Source organism: Thunnus albacares, chromosome 23, assembly GCF_914725855.1.
Source record: "Thunnus albacares chromosome 23, fThuAlb1.1, whole genome shotgun sequence".
NCBI classification, from domain to species: domain Eukaryota; kingdom Metazoa; phylum Chordata; class Actinopteri; order Scombriformes; family Scombridae; genus Thunnus; species Thunnus albacares.
In genome coordinates, this window is record NC_058128.1 from 20,478,132 (window position 1) to 20,501,705 (window position 23,574).

Here is a 23,574-nt window from a genome sequence, read left to right on the forward strand (position 1 = left end):
CAAATATATGAGTATTTTTCTGTGTCCAGCTGCAGTTACTTATTGTCTCTTCACATCTGACAGTACACTTGTCAATCAAACTTTGACCAGGTCATGTGGGTAAAAAGTGTTTCCTTTTCTAAAAATAGACTTGATGAAAATAAGGAAATTAATTTGTTGTTTGTTTTACACACAAACTCATCAAGAGTTTTCAATTTACTAATTGAAATTCAAGTGAATGGGCCTAAAAATTCTCATCCTGTCAATCAAACTTTCAAAATAAAAGCACACCACACTTGTAAGAAATATCCCTCATTTTTAGAAAGCAAAATGATCTGATCCCAACGGGCCAGAGTGTGAGGTCCTGACCAACACTGCTTGCAGCTTTAATTTTAGTATTGTTTTGCTATGATTCATAGCAGTTATTCACAGATGTGGTCTGTGTACTAGGGGTCCTGTCACTGTTGATAGTAGTATGGTTTGTTAGCATTGTGTTTTTATTTGAATTATTGGTTTTGGTTTGTTTTTTTGAATCCCTTTTCACACCTGCCTGTCCTCTCCTCCTCCTCCTCCCTTTTTAGAGGTATTAATGCCTGTTTTTAATAAATAGACATATATGGCAACTAACTCACAGAGATGGTACCAGAGTGCAGAAAAGACTGCAGTAGTATTTACTTTATGTTTTTACATTATGTTGCAATGGGTAAATGACTGGGCCACCTGGGGATGAATCCTCATGTTAATCTGCAAGGGGAGTGACGCTGCTGACTTTGGTTATGGCCTTGGTTGATGGTCAATCAATCAGAGGAATGTCCTGGATGACTGGATTAAGTTTAGTATATATAGTATATATGTATAGTTATATGTATAGTTTAGTAAGTTTTGTATAATATATCATATTATTTGCATAGAGATCATTTCACTGTTCAGGTTAAGTTTTTGCAAGTAATCACTAACATAAATACAGCTAAACAAGGTGTCAATTAATACTGTTTGTGTCATTTTATAGCCACAGATGAAGACTGATCATCAATCATGAAGGCCAGAGTTTGTAGAGAAACAGTGGTCAGCTTTTGCTGTCCGAAGTTTGCTGCCATCTTTCTTTTCCTGGCTGTGTTTGTCTTCATCTTTTTTCTTTTTAACATCCTGGAGGTGAGAATTTGGTTTTGAGTGGGACTGCTTGATGGGTGGACCCTGTTTGAAATAGTCAGATTTCAGGATATTGTTTTCATATGTAATGTGGCTTTAGCTGACAGTAATGTTCTTCATCAGTATTTGTAAAGAAATGCAATTTGAGGAAAAGCAATGCCAAACTGCAATTTTTCTTATTGACAATAAATCCCTTCAAAAGACCAAAACCAACAATGTCTTAGTCCATCTCTCAATACATTCCCTACCATGTCTGTGGATCTCAGCCCCAAGCCCATTAGTTCCTACTGAAGATGTACCTGTAAATCTTTAAAAACAGGTCAAAAATATGTACAGCTTTTTTACCTGTTTGGAGGGTGTATGGAGTCGTGTGAGCTAAGGCTAATACTGTCACTCTTAAATGCCCCTCTCTATCGAAGCTTGCATATAACAACATATTCTAATTCAAATATTTACAATTTCATATACAGTACCATGCAAAAGTTTTAGGCACCCTAGATGTTAAGATTCTTATCCATTATGCAATACCATCAAGGAGGTGTCTGATCGGTCCAAAATTTATCCATGACATGATAATGACCCCAAGCATACAGCTAGAGTCATAAAGAACTATTTTCAGCAACAACAAGAAGAATGATGAGTCCTGCAACAGATGGTATGGTATGGCCCTCACAGAGCCCTGATTTCAACATCATGGAGTCAATCTGGGATTACATGAAAAAGCACCTGAGATGGCCTAAATGATAAATCCACAGAAGAACATTCTTTCTCCAGGATGGTTACAACAACCTACCTGCAAGATACCATGAAAAACTGTGTTAAAGTGTACCGAGGGAAACTGCTGCTGTTTTAAAGGCAAAGCTGCTCACAGCGAATATTGATTTCATTTAGGTTTCTGCTGTTTACTCAACTTTGTAAGAAGTTAATTGATAAATTAAAACAATTCATAGCAATATCTTTGTAAGCATTCTCACTTTACTTTTAGTGCCTAAAACTTTTGCACAGTACTGTATATTTCATTTAATTATTTTCATCTATATTTTTCTTAGCGTCAATAAATCCCTTAAAAACACCAAAACCAACAATGTGTTAGTCCATCTCTCAATACATTCCTTACCCTGTCTATGGCTCTCAGTCCGAAGCCCATTAGTTACTACTGAAGACATACTTGTAAATCTTTAAATACAGGTCAAAAATATGTACAGCTTTTTTCCCTTAGGGAAGGTAGTCATGTTGAGCTAAAGGTGATGCTGTGACTTTTAAATGCCAATCTCTCTCATCGCTTGCATATAATGACATATTTTTGAGCCACTCAGGTGCTGATGACATTGGTCTGTTGGCGGATGTAGCTGCCCTGCGCACCCATTTCGGATGTTATCACTCAATTGAATGGGTGTTATCAGTGGCTATCAGCCTCATAAATATGGGTTAGAAGGGGCCTGCTACACCTACTAGAGCTGTTGTCTCTTGCTTGCAACTTGAAGATCGCCTGCTAACCATCTAGCTATCCACCTAACCTGCCTCCTCCGAACAAGGGAAAAGTCATCTTATTGAGTCATCTTATGTTAATGTAATCTGAACTATGTCTCTTCCCCAGGTCATAATTACTACAACCGCTAGATGCCATCTGTAACTCAAAGGTGACCTTCATATTACCAATGGATGATAACACCCTTCTGAACCCACTAGCAGGTGTAGCAGACCCCTAATTGTTTATTATACAGATGATATTGATGATTAAGTCTTTGGCGCTTAGACTTTACAGGGAGATTTGTAATTGAGGGACATCAGTCCTGAGCAACAGCAAGATAAATCCCCCCATGGAGTCCAGACACTGGTAGTGGTGGCTGATGACTGCTGCTGAGACTGATAAGGCTGATGAGGTTGATGAAGTGAAGAACTGATGAATCTGTGAAAACTGGGCAGCAATGGGGCGCATATAGAGCAGCATGAAAGCATTAAAGGCAGAGAGGGAGAAAACATAAAAAGACAGTTGCAAAATGATAGGCTAACAATGAAGGTGTGTCACCATGTTATTGGGTAGATGTGACCAGCTGATGTGAACAGCTGACTTCTCCATTGACAGCCCGGCAATGACAGCCAGGAAATTGAGTGAGCATGTGTGGGGGATGGGAATGAAAGATTGTTTGAGGAATAAAGCTACAGACCTGAAAATGCAAGATAGTCTTCCTGACTGAACTTTCTCTAAAGCTCTATTTTCATCTTTTTTTAAATCCAAGTACTTTCTTGAAACAGTTGGCTACTGTAATTTTTAGCCAACATAAGTCAATCAGTTGAAAATAGTAAATTTGTTGGGGACTATTTTCAACCACAGCTAAATATGCATTTGCTCCATACTGAGTATTTATGGCAGTGGAACAGTGTATGCGGGATTGACTCAAAATGAACTACAATGACCATGTTAATGGTAATAAAAGAACATGTCACCCAGTGCAACAGTGAGGCTCACTGATGTGTTTTTAATCATTTTTGGGCAACAACGGAGCACTATGGCACAGAGGAACAATCCACATATATCAGGCCTTTGCTACACAGACAATACTTGTTAGTAGGATCAATTCATTGTTGGGTTTGGTCTTTTCATGGGTTCAGTGCAGAAATGTTTGTTTTGTTTTGAAACATTCTGGAGTGGAAACAAATAATTCCACAATGAAAACCCAATGCATAGAAAGAGTATTGTACCAGTATTAGACCAATTTAACATTATATTTGTACCTTCACTTTTGAGATTTATATGAAGAGGAAAATCAAAACTACATTAGTTTTCCACCAGAATAACTAGTATGAACACTTAAGTTGTTAAATATTGACATCATAATCGAATTGTAACATTGTCCTCATTTGAAAATTAATTAAGACAGAACATGGTAAAGTGAGAAAAAATGCTCTCTGATAAATAGCGCACCTTAAATTCATCAACCTGTGTAACTGTTGACAGCAATATGAACAGTAACATTTAAATTATTGCTACAGTTGTTACTGAAATAGAATGTAAGGATATTCTGACTGTAGTTTTCCTCCCTTTAGTTTTTTCTTTTTTCAGTCTTTGATCAGCTTCTCTCATCAACCCCTACAAATAGTCATTGATTTTCTGATGTGGGGCAGGAAAAGTCTTCCTTTTGTTTCATTTAGTTCATTTTTCTTACATTATAATTTTTATATATATATATCTTTGTCACATCACTCTCTTGCCCCCCTGCCACTTTCAGCATAAAGCGATCACCACCTTCCCTGCTCCAAGACCTCACCTGCAACACCTCCCCCACAACTTCCAGCCACAGTCCCCTGAAGATGCTCTGGAGGAACGCCTCCTATTAGACTCCATTGCTTGGCCTGAAACTCCATCCTTGCCAGATCCTCTTTCCCTGGAGCAGACCACCGATCCTGCCCACAGCATCTTCACTATTCTCCCAGAGAAGGATGGACGACAGTGGCATGTAGGGGATCAGCTGGAAGTTCTGATCAAAACGTATGACTTCAAGGGCCATCTCAAGAAGTCTGGGGGAGATGTCTTACTCGCCCGTCTGCACAACCGGGCACTTGGTGCAGGTGTGGCTGGACAAGTGCTGGATCATCTCAATGGCTCCTACTCTGCTGTATTTTCTTTACTCTGGGAGGGAAGCGCACAAGTTGAGGTGATGCTCAAAACTATGATGTTAAATTTGATTGTGTTAATCTTCTAACTGACCGTTAGCTAAGCCCCACCCCCCTCAGTTACTGTTGCTAGGCCTGTCAACTTTTTGTTCTCGCAAAGCACATATGCAGATTGCAATAATACTGGGGGCAGATTTACCTCTCAAAATCCTTAGTAATTTTCAAAACAGTGGGTCCTTTATTTCATGCAGTGGTTGGATTACTCTGTATGCTGTCAATCATTCTTAGCATCATTTAATATGTCAGTGGAAATTTTAAACTTAGTATGTCCAAGAGTAATAAATGCCATTGACATATTGAGAAATAGGTTTCTTCCATCGAGTGGCAACTATTGGCAGCATATAAACAGATGGATCTAAACCTTTGTCATTTAGGAAAAGCAGAGCAGGAGAGAAGACATTTTTTTTGACAATACTTGTTTGGGCAGATGCCATTGATTGCCACAAACCATCAACCTCTGTGGACTTCCACATCGTACCTCTGTGCCTGGAGTTCAGGGAAATTTGAGCATTTACAAGAATCATTCAATGAGACCCTGGCAAGCCTTTTTAGGTGCATCCTCATAAAAAATTGTAGTGGATCATTTGATGATTGGGATTTCTATAAGCCAGCTCAATGTTTTGCCATACTCTGGACCAACTGATATTAGATTCAAGTCTTTTTAACAAATATTACACACTACACAGTGAGTAAAATTTGGAAACAAGGTTGTTATTAATTTTAGAGCCCTGGGTGAGTGTTGAAGGAGGATCTTAGTTGAATGCAAAAGAGAAGGAGGAACTCAGCAGACTATAAACATCTTTCATGTCCTAGAATGCTTGGAGCCTGTTGTCATGTATAATGTTGTTGAGAAGATGAATACCTCTCTCTGACCAGTGGGGAAAGGTTAAAGTATTACCACCCCACAGTGATGGCATAACTGTTAAAAAGAGGAATACTTAGGTGACATTTACAAGGATGTTCTGATATTCTGTCAACATCTCAAGGAACAATCAGGATTTCTCAGGATTAAGCCATGAGTTCAAAGTTCCTGTGAACTTTGAACTCATGAACCAGAAATAAAATTTGAGATTAGTTCAGTTCTGACCACCTGCATTTCTTGCAGTATTTGATTCTGGAGAACTTCTTTTCCAAACAAGGTTATTGATAGTGTTGTGTAATCTATTCCAATACCCAGCTGGTGGTGAGAGGTATAGAGCTGCAAAATTTGATCCTAGGCAGGATTTGATTTTTGAGAATCAGCTAGTTAGATCTACTAGTATGTTACTAAGTCTTTTGCCATAATTGTCTGTGGTGATTATGGAATTTGCGGGCAAAATATTCAAATCAAGATAATGAAATTACTTAAAGAAATATCAATGGGAGGCTTTGTCCTTGGAGGTAACATTGGATTACTACTGTGGGCAGTAAGCACATTATCCGGACATGCTAATGTTTGCAGATTACATTAGAGCAGACAAACACATTAATTCATTTCTTACACTTTTGCTCTGTGTGTTTGTGTTTGGAGAGGCTAAAAAATAGAACACCCTCAAAATGCTTTAAATGCCAAGTATATCTCACTAAAATCTCATGCAAACCACTTTACTATGTGGAGAAATCCAAAGATTGAGAGGTTTGCAGTGCCGAGTTATGGTGGCTAAACTATGATTCTATGATTGGACAATTACTCGGGGGAGGGGTTTAGTGAATGGTTAATTCTCCACACACAGGTATGTGCAGATCAATCCGGTTTACACCTAAAATGAAATGTGCAACTTTAACTAGTGTTCCCTTTATTTGTCTTTACTGCTATGACAGTTTCAAGTAATTGGGCTAAAAGTTGAACTGTGGTTCTCTGTCCTATCAGGTGACACTGGTTCACCCCAGTGAGGCTGTCACAGTGCTGCAAAGGTTGACCAAAGAACAGCCAGACAGGGTTTATTTCAAGAGCGTCTTCCGCTCAGGCTCAGTCTCTGAAACTACCACCTGTAATGTCTTCCTGCATCCAACCCAGCAGCCACTGTGCAACTACACTGACCTCCATGCAGGTGAGCAGTGGTTCTGCTACAAGCCAAAGAAGCTGAGCTGTGATACCAGGATCAACCACTCCACAGGAGGAGTCAATCCAAAACTCAAGGCCAAGGAGAAAAACCTCTTTAAAAGGTAAAGGGGCCGAGAGACGGGCATTTTGTTTGACTTCTAATAAACTAGTGCAGGGCCTATTCAAAACATGCCTTTTTGTAATGGCCGATTGCTTATTATTTCTCAAGAGCCACATATATATGTCAGTTGACAAACACATCAATTAAAACAATAAGGACTTAATATATTGGATGGTTTAATCCAGACAGAGACTTCACCAGTGAATCTAAACTGAGGTTGAACCTTCAAAGCAGTTTACAGCCTTCCATTTGTTTATTCTGCTGCCAATCAAATGTGTCTGCACTCTTATTGGCTAGTTTTACTGCCTCCGCCTCTGTTTTTTCCTCCTGTGTATCCTCGTTCGTCTCTCTCGGGGTGCTTTTCAATACGCTAATTCTATGTTTCCTCGCATCCTCTCTCCTCCGTGACCCGGAAACTGATCTCCTTCTGCCATCATGGAGGATCTTCCAAACCCTTAAATGTACATGGAGGAGCGAGGAGGCTCCTGGAGGAGCTAAGAGCGAGGAAACACGGGTGTATCCTATGCGGAAGTGTTTTCACGGACGGCAACACCCCTTTAATCCAAAGTGTGTATTGATTGGTCAGCTGATCTGACGGGAGAGTAAACAGTCGGGCTGTTGTTGTAATACAGCAGATCAGGAAAAGTATCTGTGGAGAATGAATGAAAGCACAACAACAGCTGATCATAGCCTATTTACTCATAAAATAAAGATTACTTAATCATGAATCAATCATAAAAACACTGTACTATTTTTCTTCATGTGTGCTGTACTATTGATTCTTCTCCGTTTCAGTGCGTCTCAGCTCCTCCAGGGAAATATGACGCTGCACAGCTGCGTCTCCTACAAAATCATCCTGAGTCTGACAGGCACGTCAGACTTTCACAAACTAAATAAGCAACATTTTATTTAAACATATTATGCAGGGTACAGCCTTTTCTTTTGTTTCTTTATGTCGATTCTGTTCTTTCAGTAATTAACAGATTTAAATTGTCTATTTGTGTCTTATTCTGTGACAGCCAGACGCTGTTATAGATCTATAATCAAATGATAAAACAATGGAGAAGTTATCAGATGTTTTCCTTCCAGCTATCAATATGCGGAAATTATTTAGTAAAAGTAAAAAGTCTTAATTAATTGTATATTAATTTTAAATGCAAATTTTAGAGTTTAAACTTTTACTTAGTGATTTCTACTACGGACTTATTCATATTTGACATTTAGGGTGAAGTGCGTCATGACAACTTGTCATCTCCTCAAAATGACGCTGGAGTGAGCGAGGACGTCCCGTTTGATAAATTAAATTTCTCCATCCTCACGTCTCTTCCTCGCATCTCTCTCATATCCTTGCTGGACGGAGCTAAGGCGCGAGGAAGAGACGCGAGTGAGGGAAACGAGGAGACATGTTAGTGTAATGAAAAGCATCCATGAGCAGTTTATCTGAGCAGGTCGCGTGCCTTTGTCCCGCTGAGGAAGTCAGAGCCCAGAAGCCCCACCTCACTGTGATGTAATGGTGTTTATATCAAACAGCCCCTACTGCACACAGACACAGAGCTGAGCAGCTCGTTGTTTGCTCGTTTAGCCGATGCTTATTAAAATTAAATATTATGTCGTGTGTCGAAATTGCACCGAAAGAGCACCTGTCTCCACAGTAAATCACCTGTTGAGTGTTTGATGGTTGTTAATTTGTGCTTTAGTACATAACCGCTGTGAAACAATCAGAAAATAATTATGTATTTCTGTCATTCACAGGCTTTCTCTCTCTTGGAGAAAACTTTCCAGCGTTGTCGCTCTGTCACTCACTTGCGCGCCCAGTTCGCTTGCCCCATTTCTCTCTCTTTCTCGTCTTTTTTAAAATGAATTAGGAAACCCACAACAAAGTCTAAATTTTAACGTTATCAAACAATGTCGTCCCTTCGTCACTCATCTCTGATCATGATATGCAGTCACAGAGACCAGAAGCCTCATCCCGCTGCTGCAGAGCAGAGTGGCTAGTTGCTTGTTTATTCAGAGTTTAAGTTTATTATTAATTGTGCCGCGTGTCCAAATTGCACCCTGTTCGCCACCTCACTCCCTTTGTTCCCCTGCAATACACCCAAGTGTGGTGTTGATCAGTTGAACGGTTCAAGAGATGCGTGAAGAACATACAGACAGAAATTCCCTCCTTTTGTAGATAGATAAATATGTATCTCCTTGGTGGAAATCTCAGGAGTGTGAAAGCTGGTAAAGACTGAATCTAAAGGTGTTTCCAGTCTAAAATGATACAAGTCAAATAATCAGCCTGATTCACTCTAGTTTATGTTCATTTAATGTGATGTCCTTATACATAAATAAATGAAACGAAATTAAATTAAGAAAAAATGTGAGTATTTGCTGTTATTCAGTTATATTCGAATTCACATTTTACAATGTATTTAGGATATGGTCTTTTAAAAAATGTAAAGATGCACACTTCAAAGCTGAGGCAGATGTCAACTTTTCCAATTTCAAAATTACAGTATACATTAGTCTCTACATGAGAAAATGGTTTGTTTATTACATTTTATTTCTAAATCTTGTTGACATGGTTTACTTGTCAGCAAACAGTTGCATATATACAGCAAACTCTAAATTAGCAGTAATTTAGAGTTTCTCTATATATATTCAATAGGTGCAAATAGGGTACAATTAGTAGCTGTCTGCTACATATGGATGTCTTATTATGTGTTTTTTTTCTTCAGTGGTGTCAACATGAAAGTCTCTATTAAGGCCTCAGGATCAGCCAATGTCAACGTGTTGCCAAAAATGAAAGGTAAAGCAGAATTTTCACTAATTCAGCCTCTGCCTGTTATAATAATTCAAACTTTAATGTGCTACAGACAATTAAAAGTAAAAAAGGCAGGAAGAAACATCTGCAAACAACCTACCATTACCTTTACTAGCGCATTGTTGGTTTTAGTCTATTAAATTTGTTGACAATAGGAAAAATATACAATAATGCCAGCTGTAATGCCTTTACTTCTTCTCAGGTCAACCAGAGGTAAAGAGCAGCAGTGTGAAGTCTGGACCCTCTGGCTATTACTATCAGGATACATGGCAAGCCCTAGGTGGCACCCCAGTCCGCCAGTTCAGCACATCCTCTGCCATCAGTCAATGTCTGAAAGGCAAGGTGGTTCACATGCATGGAGACTCTACCATCAGGCAGTGGTTTGAATACCTCAATGCAGCACTACCAGGTAGTTAATAAACAGAAATCTCTGACAACAGTTTAAGCTGCAGTGTGAACATAATCAGTGTTTCCCAATTGTGTTTCCTTTGTGTGACTCTTTTAGATCTCAAGGAGTTTAACCTGCACAACCTGAAGCAAGTTGGGCCCTTCATGGCCTTAGACTATGCAAACAACATTTTGGTGACATTCCGCTGCCATGGTCCCCCTATCCGTTTTACCAACGTCCCAACCAATAATCTGCGCTACATTGTCAATGAACTAGATGGCTTAGTTGGAGGCATCGACACTGTCGTCGTTCTTGGCATCTGGGCACACTTCAGCTCGTACCCCATTGAGCTCTACATCCGACGGTTGCAGAGAATCCGCAGGGCGGTGGTGCGGCTGTTAGACAGGGCTCCAGATACACTGATTGTCATCCGAACCGCAAACCTCAAAGCTTTGTCGCTTGATGCGGCGCTGACCATGAGCGACTGGTACTCGCTGCAGCGTGACAAGGTGCTCAGGGCCATGTTCAAAGGACTGAATGTCCATCTGGTGGATGCCTGGGAGATGGTTTTGGCCCACCACCTGCCACATGACCTCCATCCAAAACCTCCCATTATCAAGAATATGATAAACGTCCTCTTGTCCTACATATGCCCTCAAAAGGGTGGCTAGATGTGTGTTTGTTGGGAGAAAGGAGCGAGAATTCAAATACTTGTGCTGAGTTTACATGTTATCTCCATGTTTCTGCCAGGTTCTGAAATGCACCTGATATTTTTCTACCATTTTTCTGTATTTAATTAGGGATATCGATAAAGCACAAATGCCTGGAAAAAAAGCTTGATCAGCTTTCAATCAGCTTTAACAGATGATTAGCTGTTAGTCGGCTTTAACAGCTGCAGAGACCTTTTAGTTTGTGTCCGCACACATGTACACTGTGCTAATACTAAGAAAGGTCACTGCCAGAGCAGCTGTGTTTTCTCTCTGCAGCCTGTTACCTGCACCTGCACATGAATTAAAAACATGCATTCTGTATTTATACTGTACTGTGTCCTGCTCAGAGGCACATGAACCATTTCGAATGGCAGAATGCTTTTATATTATTTAATAATTTTTTGAGTCTGTATGTACTGATATTCTAATTGTGAATTCATTATTTAATAACCCGAAATAAGATCATGTTGTCTTTTGAACAATGGAAATTGTTTATTAAGCTAAATGTTTCAGGGAAAATATGTAACTTATATCAAACCCAACACTCCCAATTTTCAGCCTCACATGTGACTGAATGGATATGATGACAAATGATGTAAAATATAAGTGTTTAAAATGTGTTTCTTTTCTTTTTTAAAAATGTGTTTCTTCTTTGTTATTGCCATGCACATAGATAACCATATCACATCGGCGTACATACAGCAGCCATGAGGATGGGGTGCTGCTGTATAGCAGAAAAGAAAAGGAAACTCCTGAGCCAGCAGCCATTTTATATCCTTTGGGCCACTCCCTCCTCAGGTGCAGCCGATCAACTCTGTCAGACCTCTTAAACTACCACTCCTGGAAGTAAACAAGAGTGCAACTGGTGATAACCAGAGGCAGATAAATAAAGAGAGAAAGAGAGACAGAGAGGAAGAGAAAAAGAGAGAGGACTGTCACAATTTACAAAGTAAATACTACCGCAGTCTTTTGCAATCTGACACCATCTATGTGGGTTAGCTGCCATAAATGACTATTTATTAAAAACAGGAACTAATACCTCTAAAAAGAGAGGAAGAAGAGAGGTGTTAGGAGTGATTGGGGGCGGGGTTTATAGTTCCTCTTTCTTCCTTTTCCTTTTCCTAAACACTGGACTAGTTTTCATTGAGGAGATAACAAGGAGGTGTGGTTAAGCTGCATATCGATAAAAAGGACGTCATGGTGTGGTGCGCGCGCAGCCACTGGAGTAACTTAATGACGTGATGAGGCTCAGTTGAATGAGTGATACGAGTTGAGTTAAAAGGAAGAGACGTCCTTTTAGAAGCGCTTTTGAGACATTACAGCTTTCCTGCTCACGGACCCTTGTGTGAAACCAGCTTTGTTCTTCGGGGACCCATCCCCAACCACCAAAAACTGAACTGAACGCCAGACGGAGCTCGGCAGATGGAGCTCGGCAGATGGAGCTCGCCGCGATCAACGATCAGCGCTGGTGAGGCCGAGTTGGAGGGACCTAATAACTGCTAGCCAGCCTGTGGACTCGGTAAGGTAACTCACCTTCCAGCTATTTTGGAAAACAGTCCCTCTACCTCTGTGTCCTTCCACCTTTTTCTCTTTTTCTACACCCTCCAGGTTAGGACTAGTATCAATACTCAGCACTGAATCCCCTAGACTTGACTAGTCTGTAACAGAGGACAGACAGTGCCACGGCCGGGGAACCAACCACCCGCTGGTAGAGTGCTGGGAGTATCCTACCTGTGAAAAGGGTTAAAACAAACCAAAACCAATAATTCTAATAAAAACACGATGCTAAAAAATCATACCACTATCAACAGTGACAGGATTCCCAGTACACAGACCACACCTGTGAATAACTGCTATGAACCATAACAAAACAATACTAAAATAACCGCAAGAGCACTGTTATAAATTAGGTGCAACTTAAAGATGAATTTGAAATACTTTAGATGAATACATTAAGTACCTTGTACGAGGTATCTTTTTTACAGCTTCTTGTCCTACAATAAAAGTTAAAGTAATTTAATTTAATTATAAGTACAATATCTCATTGTGTTTGCACCTCTACTATTACCCTTACATCACCACTGCATAGGTCCTAGTGTCCCCATGCTACAATAGCAAATGGTGTGTGAGTGTGAGGTGTGAACATCTACAACGTCTAATCTAAACATTCAATCAACAGTTGCAGTTATATTCAGATCACAGACTTAACCTGTTATAATGTCACTGCAGCCTGAGTAATGCCTGTAACTCAAATGTTTATTGTTATAAAGGTTTACTAACCAGAGAATAATTACTCAGTAGGTGTGGTGTGGGTGAAAATCTTTGGCCTGACATGGCCAACAACAAGATAAGCCAGTGTCCAGCTTCTGATTGTGCACCAGAACACAATGCAGTGTAGTCGGGACCTGCAGACCATTCCAGCTACACTATCATTATGCTTGTCTAGAGCTCAGAAACTGTAACACCTACGCACATCAGACAGTCAAAGTCTCACATATCTAGACTAGAAGAGTGCACTCAGTAGAGTATAGAGACAAACCTCGGACACAATGTCCATAATGTGTAAATTTAATAGGGAAACAATAACTGGGACAATATTTCCAAACTTCTCAATTTAAACATTGTTATTTATTTAGAACATGTTGTTGTAACAAAAACAGGGATTTATTAATCTCTTATACATCTCATCTCAAATTAGATTAGATTTTCCACAGGTCTGTTTTGGGGCGCATCCAACATTTGGACCCATGAAGTGTAATCCAAGTAACTGACTGTCATGTTTTTGTGTTGAGACATGTTAAAGATATCATTAAAAGAAAACTTTAACATGGTGGCAGCAAGCAGAGTGATGAGGTTCAATTAGGATTCTGCCCCCAGGCTGTGATTGAACAGTTGAATGTTTTTTCCATTTTGGTATGGACAATACAGAGAGTGATGCTAGGAGACACTGATAGTCACTGAGGTCAGTGGACTCTCTGAGGACCTCAGTGAGCCATGGACAGGGGCAAGGAGGAGAATTCATTATGAGGGGGCATGGTAGCCAAGACCTCACTGGAAAGCTGAGTCGATGTGAGGGACCAGATGTTTCGGCAGAAGGAGAATCATTTGCACAGGAATATTAAGATGTTATGGTAAGGAGACTGTGAATTGAATAAAAGATGTGGTCAGACAGATGTAGGGGGGTGACAGTCAGATTTGCTATGGAGCAGTTCTGAGTCACAAAAGGGGTGGAGACCTGTTTGAGGTAAAATGAGGACAGAAGTGACAGGAAGTAAGCTGCTTGGGTCTTCTCAATATTGGTATTAATGTCCCTCATAACAATCAAAGGTGAGACAACTTCAGGAATGGCTGAGAGTAACATGTCTACTTTCACTACAAAGTTCCCCAGTTGTCACCCTGGTGAGTGATATATGACAACCACAAATAGCTTAACACAGGAGTGATAACTATGCAGTGTTTCCCCTAGGTTGAGTGGTTTGGCCTGGCGGGCGGGGGGGTTGTCAATCTTTTTTTTTGTGGGGGGGGAGGGGGGGGGGGGGGGATTGGAAGGCAGCTGCACATTCTTCTTCTTCTTCGTCAGGCTAGGCTAACCCATTGTTGCTAACTTTGGAGCTAACTTCACTTTTCCAGCGGTTGGGGAAACAACAGATGTGACTTTTCATGGTCTTGACAATGCAGCATTTATTAACTAACACACTGTAGTCTGTACTGTACATTTACTGCCAGACTGACAACTTACAGCTAATCTTTTCCTCTGCTCTGCTCGCAGTCACCGTTATTTTTCTGCCGCTCGCTCTTGCTTAAGCACACACTCGCTTATGCTCTGCCCTATTCCTTAAAAGGAGTTACCCTACCTGCAGTTTCACAGGCAACAACGCAGACGTTAACTCACGCTTCGAGACACCGCTGCTCAGAGGCTCGCAAACGCTATTGATTTGCGAATTAATGGATATTTGCCGTTATTTTTGACATTTAAAAAAATATTTTTTGGCCTGGCAGGGGTTCTCGTTGGCCTGGCAGCCCACCAGGCCTGTACTATTATAGGGGGAAAACTGCAATGGTTGAATGGTATTCACAGGAGGAGTTGTTGCTTCACTCTTTAATTTACAGAGACCCAACATTACCCCACAAGTAGGCACTTGGCGACAGTAGCAAGGAAAAACTCCCTTTAATGGGAAGCAACCTCCAGCAGAACCAGGCTCTGGGTGGGTGGCTATCTGCCTTGACCAGTTGGGTTGACAGAGAAAGAGGGAGGGGGAGAGGCGAGAGAGAGACACAGAGAAGCACAACAACAACAATAATAACAACAACAATGTAAAACATCAGATCAATGTATAACCAATGTCCTTACTTGGTGGACTCGAACAGGTAGACTCAAAGGTCTGTACCCGATTCAGTCTGGGCCTTCTGAGGATGAATCTTCATGTCAAACTGCAAGGGGAATGACCCTGCTGTTTTTGGTTACAGCCTTGGTTGAAAGTTGATCTGAGGAATTTCCTGTGTGACTGGATTAAGTTTAGTAAAAATGACTGAAAGGCAAACACGTCACACTATTTGTATAGAGGATTTTTCTATGTAGAGAGGACAGGTTTTTCAGTGGAGGCCTGACACCCAAACGATGTGGTCACCAGCAGGATGCCAGTCAGGATTCAGATGCATTAAAGACATAACAGCACAATAACAAACAGTGCAAAGCAAAAAACACACAGAACACATAATACAAAATACAAAGGTACACACAATGGCACATCACGTACACCCACGATGTCAACGAGAAATGACTAATGTATGCTTGTCAAAGTAAGATTATTTGCGTTCATGAGAAGACCATGAGATAAAATGTTGAGTCAGTGGTTACAGAGCTTAGTAGTTTTTAGCAGATTTTTTCATTTGGTTTTGAACGTACTGATGGAACTGCAGCTCTACATATCATCAGTTAGGACATTCCACTGAGTTGTGGCTTTCACAGAGAAAGCAGATTGCCCAAATGCAGTGCCATGAAATGGTCTGGTACAATCTTGTATAGAGGATATTCTAGAAGATCTAATAGAACTTACTGAACAAGTGTACACAAAGTCATGTAGTGGAGGAGGGGCCAAACCATTTAAAATTGTATAAACCAAGTAATTTGAAATAATATAAAATTCTCAAAGCTCAGTAAATTGTATTTCTCCAGTACCCTACAGTGATGGAAATACATTGGTTTTTTGTCTAGAGTTTTTAGTTTTGTTTGTATAAGGAGTCAAGAGGTTTTATGGCTGTTTCTCCAGCCTGCCCCCAACATGTTATGCAATAAGACATATTGGAAAGAATCACAGCATGCATAAATATCTTGGCTGCATCCAAAGAGAGACAGGTTCTAATATGTCTAAAATTTGCTAAGTTGTACTATATGGTTTTATGGTTTATTTTGAGCCACTGGATTGCCTTACACCACAAAATAAAAAGAGGGTGCTGTTGTTTCAGAACAAACAGAGCTACATGTGAAGCTTTCAGAATTTGTGCTGACAGCAGATGGTTGAAGAAGTGAAAGTCTGAGGCAAAATTACTTTTAAAGTGACTGAAGGAGCAAAGGAAGCTCCAGGTCAGTGTAGCGCATATCAGTTCAACTTTCCATATCAAAAATTCATAATAGAAAATTGGAAAACTGAATTCAATTTTCTAAAAATGTTTTTTTCCTTCATCAGATCAATGTATAATTAAGATTTTAGAATGGTTTTTCCACATTTTCTAATTATGAAATGCTGGATAGAAAAATAGAAACTCAACTCAGTATGATTTTTACATACTGCCCTGGATGAAAAGGTTAAATACAATAGCAAATGTAGCTAAAGTTAGCCTTGTTTTGATATGGTTGATGCACATGTGGTTTGTCCATGCTTCATAAACACTTGCATAAGCAGTCATTGGCCGCAGACTGAAATAAAAAACAACCCCAAAGTCAGATTATAGAAGTTAGAATAGTTGATCTCCACACAAATTATACTCATAACCTCTTGCCTGTCGACCATCCACAATAAATATTCACGCTATCATTACCCATACACATAATTGTCACTCCATTCACATCATGATCCCTACAAATTCTTAATCTGATCTGTACGTGCACACATACAGACATCATACACATGCACCCAACGTACCAAATGCATACATATCTGACCTCTCCAAGCCTCCTCTAATCTATTTTCACCTCCACCTTCCCTTTTTTCTTTTCTTGCTTTGTACTCATCAAGTTCGCTTATATTATATATATATATATACACACACATATTTTTTTCTTTTTTTTACTTTAATATACTATGTCCTGTTCCATTATCTCTGTGAAACATGACAACTATTGTCTATATTATCTATACATACATTATGTACTGTCATGCCATGCTGATAATTATTGTATTACTACCTTTATGCCATTATCAAAACTGTTATTAGATGAATTATTACACAGGCCAGTACAGATATAAAGTTAAGAATGATACAATATATGAATATTATACTGAATACACTTGGTTATAGAATGATGATTATGATATTGATTATGGTGGATAAGCGGAGCAACAGCTGGGGACATAGCGTGCGACCCCGTGGGTGCAGCAGGAATAGGAGAACTTAACTCTCTCAGCTTCTTCTATTCATTCCGCGTGGTAGTTCTCTATGGTAGTTCTTATCACTATGGGTGTAATCCCCCCTCCGACCACAATGTGGGCTGCAATGGCACTGTGGCGCTGTCTGTATTTCTACTCGTTGACTGTGGGAAGTGAAGACTGCAGAAGCAGCGATTCAAAGTTTATGACTAACTTCGCTGAAAACTTTATCCAAAATATGTGATATTCGTGTCTTTTTATGTTTGTGGTGAATGATATTCGCCAGACAAAGTTTCAGCCGTCTGAGGCTCATTAAGAGCTATTTGTGTTTGTGTGTGGATGAGGCAAAACTATCCAATCTCACTTTGCTGTGTGTTGAGCGGGACATAAACATTGATAAGGACAAAGTGGTTGGCAGTTTTGCCACCATGAAGGAGAGGAGGATGTATTTTTAAAAAGGGACCGTGAAATGTACAAAATTTGTTAAACTGTTTGGATTATTTTGTTCTATGGAGGATGGAGAAATACACAAATGAACTAACAACTAACACTAAACTACAGCAGTCTAAGCAGGGACAACAACTGGTGAGTGAAACATCCATAATTAGTCTTTATTAATTTAAATTTTGGTTATGAAGAAATCAGTCATAATGTTAGATTAACTCCATGTTTACCACATCTCAGCACCTGTCTGTGTCACTGCCTGTGGTGTTGTAGATTGTCTGCTTTGTATTTGAATAGGCCTTGTAGTGTTGTGGACCACTGTGTCTATTTGATGTTTATTCCCATTTAAGAAAGACATGGAACTGAGTCAGTGCACCTGGCTTGTCGCTGTCTATTGTCGGTGGTGCTGAACCATTCGTCAGCACCAAGCAGCAACCTCTGGGGCTGTAAAATGAAGCCAATGCGGAAGTGCCAAAAACTGAAGTTCCTCGAATGGCCACTTGAGGCTGGCTCCAAAAGCGAGTCAATCCCCATAGACCCCCATGTTAAAATGCCCAACTTTACAGCAGAAATAAACATGTTTACAGCCTGGTACAAAAAACGGTTTAGGCCTCTATAGCTAATTTCCCCTTTCATGACAACTGTACTCAACTCACCCGTTTAAATTTTATTAAACCATAAAATTATGCATAATGAAGGACATGGCTGCTTTGAGTGACAGGTCCGCCAGCCGCTAGGTGGCTTGTTTCAGCCATTTAGCCCGCCTCTATGCCCATTTTTGATTGGCTGGGAGTTACATAGCGTCACGCACTGCCAAGATGGCGACGGCCGGAGCGGCTCACTTTGAGCTTCAAAACCGCTCTTCAGAAACCAACGGGTGATGTCACAGTAAACTACGTCCATATTTTTATACAGTCTATGGTTAGCACCACATGCTGTCCTCAGTGCTGAAACATTTGAACGTGGCTGGCAACCTGTTTTCTTTTTCGTTCTTCAGAAAAAGCTTGTCTCAAAGTGGCTTCACTGTATGTTTTCGTATACATAGGCATGCATGGCTCAATAACAATTTGTGATTATGGATAGGATATATCAGCTATTTTACGGTTGTGAATTTTAAAATGACTTTATTAGAAGGGCCCATTAAGAATGCTTCGCCCCCTCTGTGCTGAGAGTCTAGCTCCACCCCTGTTATGGTGGATAACTTATGTAATACTGGAGAGTCATTGCATGTACTATTATAAGGACTAAAAATATGATATTACTATCTTCAGTATTAGTAGGACTTTTTTTTCTTCTTTTTTTCTCTTCTGTCTGTCGCCGTGGAATCAAGAAATATCGAGTCTCATTTATCTTTGTGTTCTTTTCATTTTTATTTGCTTATTTCGAAGTTTAAATGTTTATTACTCTAAAATAGATTACTTTATTTATTTAATTGACGTGTGTATCCAGATATTTCTCCGCCTTTTCCTTTTTTCTGCATCCAGCTTATCGTAGGCTTCTCTGATATTATCATTAATTGCTCTTTTCACTGTTTATTTATTTTTTATTTATCAAGTATTTATTTATTCATTTATTATTATCATTATGTCATAGAAACAGTTGCTAGATGAATTATCATTAACAATATTATTATAATTATTAGTGTTTGTTGGGTTTTTCCTCTTCTTTTTTTGACTGTAAAATAGGTATATTTATTTAATTTACGTGTTTGGATGCTGTATTTCCCCTCCCTTTTTTTTCTTTTTTTGTCTTTCCCTGGATCCAACTTGTTCGTAAACGTTCTTATATTATTAATTGTTCTTTACTCTTTTTTTTTAATTTTTTCCCCCCACACTCAATCCACAAAACAAACAAACACAAACAGACACACACACTCGTTCACCTAAAGTCCACCTAAAGTCCACCTAACCCCACCCCCATAACTCCAAAGCCCCAACCCTGTATGTCCCCCTGTGTGTCTTGTCCCTCTGTCCTTGGCTGGGGCTGCATGGCAGGCTGGTGCTGACGGTCCCCCAAGGAGAGGGAAGGAAGAGGAAAAAAAAGAAAAAAAAAGAAAAAGGGGGCTGAGGTTGGCCCAGGTTGGACAGATCTGAGGGTACTGAGGATCTGGGGATTACTCTCCAAGATCCCAGCTTCAACCACTCGACCAAAAATTATAATAAATAAATAATCATCTTTGGGTTCTGCAACTCAGGGCATTGGAACCGTCCTGTCATGCAGCCCTGTGGTCTTCTACCATGTAAGTGCAATGCCTTTGCCACGGGTTGACTCCACTCCCCCTACCCCAACTCACACTCAAACACATACACACATGCAGGCACGCACACACCTGTATGTGTTCACCTGAATCAACTGACTGTTTTAATTGCTTATATATATATATATATATATATTTTTTTTTTTTTTTTTTCATGACTATGAAAATTGTAGATTCACACTGAAGGCATCAAAACTATGAATTAACACATGTGGAATTATATACTTAACAAAAAAGTGTGAAACAACTGAAAATATGTCTTATATTCTAGTTTCTTCAAAGTAGCCACCTTTTGCTTTGATCACTGCTTCGCACACTCTTGACATTCTCTTGATGAGCTTCAAGAGGTAGTCACCTGAAATGGTCTTCCAACAGTCTTGAAGGAGTTCCCAGAGATGCTTAGCACTTGTTGGCCCTTTTGCCTTCACTCTGCGGTCCAGCTCACCCCAAACCATCTCGATTGGGTTCAGGTCCGGTGACTGTGGAGGCCAGGTCATCTGGCGCAGCACCCCATCACTCTCCTTCTTGGTCAAATAGCCCTTACACAGCCTGGAGGTGTGTTTGGGGTCATTGTCCTTTTGAAAAATAAATGATGGTCCAACTAAACGCAAACCGGATGGAATAGCATGCCGCTGCAAGATGCTGTGGTAGCCATGCTGGTTCAGTATGCCTTCAATTTGGAATAAATCCCCAACAGTGTCACCAGCAAAGCACCCCCACACTATCACACCTCCTCCTCCATGCTTCACGGTGGGAACCAGGCATGTAGAGTCCATCCGTTCACCTTTTCTGCGTCGCACAAAGACACGGTGGTTGGAACCAAAGATCTCAAATTTGGACTCATCAGACCAAAGCACAGATTTCCACTGGTTTAATGTCCATTCCTTGTGTTCTTTAGCCCAAACAAGTCTCTTCTGCTTGTTGCCTGTCCTTAGCAGTGGTTTCCTAGCAGCTATTCTACCATGAAGGCCTGATTCACACAGTCTCCTCTTAACAGTTGTTCTAGAGATGTGTCTGCTGCTAGAACTCTGTGTGGCATTGACCTGGTCTCTAATCTGAGCTGCTGTTAACCTGCGATGTCTGAGGCTGGTGACTCGGATGAACTTATCCTCCGCAGCAGAGGTGACTCTTGGTCTTCCTTTCCTGGGGCGGTCCTCATGTGAGCCAGTTTCTTTGTAGCGCTTGATGGTTTTTGCAACTGCACTTGGGGACACTTTCAAAGTTTTCCCAATTTTTCGGACTGACTGACCTTCAGTTCTTAAAGTAATGATGGCCACTCGTTTTTCTTTACTTAGCTGCTTTTTTCTTGCCATAATACAAATTCTAACAGTCTATTCAGTAGGGCTATCAGCTGTGTATCCACCTGACTTCTGCACAACACAACTGATGGTCCCAACCCCATTTATAAGGCAAGAAATCCCACTTATTAAACCTGACAGGGCACACCTGTGAAGTGAAAACCATTTCAGGTGACTACCTCTTGAAGCTCATCAAGAGAATGCAGAGTGTGTGCAAAGCAGTAATCAGAGCAAAAGGTGGCTACTTTGAAGAAACTAGAATATAAGGCGTATTTTCAGTTGTTTTACACTTTTTTGTTAAGTACATATTTCCACATGTGTTAATTCATAGTTTTGATGCCTTCAGTGTGAATCTACAATGTCAATAGTCATGAAAAGAAAGGAAACTGAATGAAGTGTGAGAAGGTGTGTCCAAACTTTTGGTCTGTACTGTATATATATATATATATATATATATATATATATATATATATATATATATATATATACTTTTTTTTAAATTTTTTTTACCCCATTTATAAAAAGGGAGGAGGAGTACTTGCATGCATGCACCATGTGTATATTTTTGTGTATCCAGTATGTGTATGGGCTCAAGTGTGTTTGCGTATGAATGTTTCTATTTTGGCTCATCTAACCCCCCTAAACCCCACTCACATTGCCCTGGTGTCACACAGCTCACACACATTACACTCCACACACAGACACACATCCATCTACTTGCTTACCTCCTCTAGTCAGAAATGTCATGTTTCCTAGTTTGTCTTATCCCCCTTTTTGTCTTTTGTCTTTCTCTTGGCTGTTTTATGTATTTATGTACCTCACCTGTTTTGTACCCACTGTTATTCACAATAAAAAATAAATAAATTTTAAAAAAATCTGTGGCACAGTGCAGACTCCCTGAAGATCCGGGAGTCATGGACAGACCTAGGCCACTTTGCCTCCACACTGATGACCATACACTGATGGTCACAAGTCATCTGCAAAAGCATTTGGGGTTGAAAATAATTCCAACATGTGCATTTGAAATGACTTTATGGTGGAGAGAAAGTCCAACTGTCATACCTGTACTATGCTAAAAGGGAATGACATTTAAATATCCAGGCTACTGCATTATCTGCAAACCCTTACTGTCCATGCAAGCAATGTGCTAGTATGACTAGATAGATAGATAGATAGATAGATAGATAGATAGATAGACTATATTAAATGAATATAAAATAAAAACAAGAAGAACATAAATTCTAATTTAAGGCAAGATATTGCTATTAATGTGCACATTTAAAATGTGCATCGCAAATCACCATTGCAAGATTTACCTGAACGTTGAAGCTGTGGAATGACTTGTGATTTACATAATCAGCCTCATTCTCACCCAGACGTGCAGAGATGGGAATATGGGTTCAGTCTAAGGCACCAATCGCTCTGGAGAACCCTATGAAAGGAGTAGGCTGCATTTAATATACAACAGTATACGTCATAGGGTCTTCCTAGTCAAATAGGTTAATGTCTAACTTACCTGCTATGCTATAAAAGCCATCTTTTATGGACTGCATGGGCAAGTGGCCAGGGAACACGACAAATACGTCCAGTAGCTCTGTTAGAGCTTGTGCCACCTTATGGATCGCATTGCATACTGTATTTTTGTTGAGGTTCTCTGCATCCCCTACAGTATGCAAAAAAGTGCCGGATGCGAAGAACCACAGTACAATGCAAACAGTTTGTGGTACTGTAGTCGCATGACTCCAACTTGTCTCATTTGCAACATATGGTTGCAGCAGCTGACAAAGATATCTCATCCCCTCTGATGCGAATCTGTATCTCTCATATAAGAGTTCACCAGGGAAAGCCAGCAGGTCTTGCTGGTCCCTGAACACTCTTTCCCTTCTCAGCGATCCTCTCACAATTTGCGTACCAATCTCTATAGGATGTCCTACAAATGGTAATGCCATTTTCCAAGAGACCTGATTGGTCAGTAGGCAGTGCTTTTATACCCGCTAATCTATTATGTCGAACATAAACTGCACCGGAGCAGGTTAGCTGTTCAGCAGAAGTTACCACGGTGATGAACCCCAGTAAGAGGTGAAGCATCATAGGACTGAAAACCCAGGGTTAAACCTGAAGTTACCTCACTAACCCC

The 23,574-nt window shown here is 40.1% G+C and overlaps 2 pseudogenes; one reads left to right on the top strand and one right to left on the bottom strand.

The window, feature by feature from the left end:
- Positions 1-986: 986 nt before the first annotated feature.
- LOC122975236 overlaps positions 987-23,574 on the top strand; it is a 59,108-nt pseudogene continuing 36,520 nt past the window's right edge.
- On the bottom strand, positions 22,304-23,386 carry LOC122975630 (annotated as a pseudogene).